The following is a 4,561-nucleotide window of genomic DNA, read 5'->3' on the forward strand; positions in this document are numbered from 1 at the left end:
CACATATATTATGGTTTTAGGTTGGTGAAGTATGACGTATACAAATTGCTCTTTGATTAATATTCCACTCAAGAAAGAGAGGGAAAGGGAAAGGGAAAAGGCCCAAGGAACCATATTTTATACTCTTTGCCTTTATCACTTTTTAGATACGAAAGAGAAAGAATACAAATCCATCCAAAATCTAAAAGCAGAAAGAAGAAAAAATTCTCTTATACTTGGGTCATTTAATTCGATCATGGAACAGAATATATACATCACCAGTGAAGAGATATGATCCATCGATCTATTCAGTTAACTTGTGATATAATCATTTTATTTATTCTCGATGAATTGCGATTCTCACCTGATCTCGTGGTGCATGTATGCATCCTATCTCCTAGCTATATATAATACGGTTTCGGATGCCAATTCACATGTCATCATCGCTATTTGTTAACCCATGATCATCAGCATTTAACACGTAAATGAATCTGGGATCTTTGATAATTTTGCTTACTACTCTATCTTGGAAACGAGATCAGTAACGTGCATTAATAGCCAATAATCATGTATATACTGATTAACATGTGAAATGTGGAATATTGTACGCATCTCTCAAGCTTCTGAGGTAAGTAAAAGTTGATGTGATCGTCGTACGTCTAGGCTTTATACATATAGACATGCAAGAGAACCCTAACTTCTCTTTAATTGTAAAAGGTTTTGCAAATTTGATTAGACAGTTTGAACCACGAATCATGTTCATGATTTGAAACAAAATGTGTTTTATATATTGAGAAGAATATATATGTATGTGTGTGTTATCTTGCAGAAGTATATGTTCTCCTACATCTTATTATATATATATCCGGAATGCTCGATCGATGGTAATAAATTATTGCTAATTGCACCCACAAGCATTTATATAAATATTAGCAATTTGTCGATTATCCATGCAAGCACACAAGCATATTAGGCTATTAGCCCCAAAATAACCAATTAACTAGATGAAATTAACTTCATTTTTCTTGGAAAAAGTACTGTGGCAAACCCTAATGGCCTGTCATAAGTAGTACAATATGGTAATAGACCTTTAAAGTATATATTTTAAAGACTAATTGTTCTCTTAGATAACATATTAATTTAAAGAAGAATTATACTCAATGCAGGGCCTTTTATTATATATCTCTCTAATGGCTCAAGAGTCAAGCCCCGGGGTTGTTTCTGTTTCCCCACTTTCTTTATCTCCTTTAATTTGACAGAGATCGATGGCCTGATGCTACGTACATAGACATCATCTAAAGCTTAAGATCAAAACTTTACGTGGAGTTTTCATGTGCCCAGAGCCATGCACCAGTTAGCTAGCTGGTTATTCGGTGATGCAACTATTCGTGCGCGACTACATCGATCTATCACCCTCTCATCCCACGCAATCGTCATTTATAATATAAAGTTGACATTCGCCCCCCACACATAGTAATCGAGGGCAGGCATGCAACATTATATATATAATTTAGTAATTTACCAAAAAAAAAAAACACTAGTGTAGTACCGTACGTTCCATGATAATATTTTTTCTAGTGATCCATGCACTTTCGGCAGCGTTTAGCTTATCTCTATAGGGTCGAAGATTCTTGGAACAACTAGGAAAGATTGTTAGCAGCAAGCCACACAAGTCTCTATCAAGGGTACTGATCACTGCTTTGGACCCAGCTAAAATCCAAATTATATATATATATATATATATCTCAGGGAACCTTCACCTTTTCATCCTGATGATCTCTTTCGTACGTGCATACTTCGGATTAAGTAAATAAACTTTATACATATAATAATCGATCCACGTACCAACTTTTGCTTCCCCTAGACGTTATATAAAAGGGCCCTGAGAGCTAATTCATAATTTCCATTACAAACGTAGCTGCCTTTTAAAGTACTAGATCTCCTCTCAATCTTCATAGCCTGCATTTGCCATATTTTCCATCACAACCCACGATCGCTAATTACCTCTAGCTATTTTAGAGTTTATTCGTCTTCGGAAAGTACTACAAGCTGCTAGCTTATACGTACATTTATACTTCTTTATTAGCACAGCTAGAGAGAGAGAGAGAAAACCTTCTTCAATTGTGAGTTAGCAGGACCATCAATAATATCGATCGATCGCATTGTTAAAATTGCATCGGAAAAGCCAGTGGTGATCTTCAGCAAGAGCTCGTGCTGCATGTGCCATGCAATTACAAGGCTGTTGTACGAGCAAGGAGTGAGCCAGGCAATTTTCGAACTTGCTGAGGACTCGAGAGGAAAGGAAATGGAGTGGGCTCTCACGCGGCTAGGATGCAACCCCTCAGTTCCGGCAGTGTATTCGTGGGCTCTGCTAACACTGTCATGACACTTCATCTCAATGGAAATCTAAAGAAAATGCTCAAAGAAGCCGGAGCTATTTGGCTCTGATTAACATGAATATTACAGATCATTTGCCTAGCTCGATCTATCTAGCTAGCTAACCCTCGGCCCTAGGCGTTCTATGTTTTTTAATAAGGTTAACTCAGCTGATCTCTTTCTTTCCCTCTTAATTGAGTCTTTCCACCACTTTTTGTGTAACTTTTTTGTTTGTGAAACGCTTTGGAACAGACCAACCGGTAATGGGAGAAAAACAGCCTTCCAATAACACAAAGACACGTAAGAAAATTAGAAAAATACACAATGCATAAATCCACACATGATTAAAACCCACGAATGAAAAGAGCACGGTCTCCTCCCTCCAACTTCTTCGAATCTTCAATAGCATCTCATTTTCCCAGCAAAACGCAAATCCAATCGCATGTTGTTCATCAATCTGAACAAGAAAACCCACTAACAAAACCCAAACCCAATTGCAACAACCCTTAAAGAAATAGGAAAAAAAATTACAACAAAGAAAATCTCCAAGGCCCTAATGCTCCAGATCTCACATTCGCAACAATCCACCATTACATCTCATTAACAAACAGATTTATGTGGTGATGAACGGCTGAAGGAAAACCCATTAACAAACCCACCATTAAATCCCTTTCTTTATCGGATAAACTGCAAGTTTTTGTGGAGTGTGGTGTTGTGTTCATCAATTTATGTGATGACGAACGGCTGAAGGAAAACCGAAAGTGGAAGATGAAAGGTGCCGGCGACTTAGTCGTAGTTGATGCCAATGAAGGAATGGGAATCTGTAACCTAGAAAGAAAAATCACTAGACATTGAAAAAAATAAATCAATCAACCAGAAAAAAATTAGAACGAAAGTCGATGAAGGAGGAACATGGGGATGCTTCGGTGGGCTACTGCACGAGGAAGGGATTTCACGTGTGGACAGGTACATCGTATATGAAATGGAAGAGCTATGTGGAAGTTTTTAGATGGAGGGTTGTTATTTTAAAAAGAACAGACTGACCGGTGATAAGATATTCTCTTTTTGTTTCTACCTATAACTAATAATATCTGGCGGCTCCTTAGGAACAATTAATGTCATGATCATGTGGCAAATAAATATATATATATATATATATATAGAGTACTCTCATGCGTATGTACTTAGTTCTATACTTAAAATCTCTAAATTTTAAGGAAAAATATAGTTACAAGCACAATTATGTATTAATTTGTGCATTAATATGATGTGATTGGTCAAAAAATAAATTTTATTAAAAATAATGTTAATTTAAATTTTAAATATGAATAAATCAATATTAGTACACAGATTAATGCGCGACTATACTTATATATAGCAAAACTCAAATTTTAATAACACACTACTACTTTAAAATTGGCCGGCCAGCAGTACTTTTACTATATTTAATTAATACTACTTGTATTAAGAATGGCTTTTGTTTCCTTTCAAAACTTCATCGAATTTCACATTTTCATTCCCTTAATTACATGCTCTGGTTCATGATCAAGCACATGCAGGATCAAAGGCATATATATATACACTAGTGGAGGCCAAACGTGCAGAGCACGTTTGCTTAGTTGTGTTTTTGATTGTCTTATATAAAAATTTATTCAGAGCAAATTTAAATAAAAAAATAAAAATATAAACAGAATTTTGTTTTTTTGTTTTTGATAATCATTGTAGTTCTCGGCCATATTGCACAGGGCCAATAGAGAGAACATTGAAATTTTTGTATTATTGCTGATTGAATATTTTTGAATCTGTAGCAAGTTGAATCATCCACTATTTTTTTGAAACTTGTACTGCAACAGTCTCAATAAACGGCAGATGCTCCTATATGTTAAATATTTAATGAGATTAGAGAATGAATAAATGTGTAAATAATTAATTTACAAAAAAAGAAAAATAAAAAAAATAATTAGTATGCTTCTATATGTTATATATTTAATGGGATTAGAGAATGAATAAATGTGTAAATAATTAATTTACAAAAAAAGTAAAATAAGAAAATAATTAATTTTTAATTATAATTTAAAGTTGAAATGTTTCATGCATAGTATAGAAACTGTAAGAATGAAAAAATTTATTTTATGAATTTTAAGTTGTGAAATTTATTTTGATGTGTTTTCTTGGTATTAATTTCTTTTTTGCATTTAAATTGATC

At 34.2% G+C, this 4,561-nt stretch overlaps 1 pseudogene; it reads left to right on the forward strand.

The window, feature by feature from the left end:
• The first annotated feature begins 571 nt into the window (after positions 1-571).
• LOC122299006 lies at positions 572-2,565 on the forward strand (annotated as a pseudogene).
• Positions 2,566-4,561: the final 1,996 nt, after the last annotated feature.

This window comes from Carya illinoinensis, chromosome 1, assembly GCF_018687715.1.
Source record: "Carya illinoinensis cultivar Pawnee chromosome 1, C.illinoinensisPawnee_v1, whole genome shotgun sequence".
Taxonomy (NCBI): domain Eukaryota; kingdom Viridiplantae; phylum Streptophyta; class Magnoliopsida; order Fagales; family Juglandaceae; genus Carya; species Carya illinoinensis.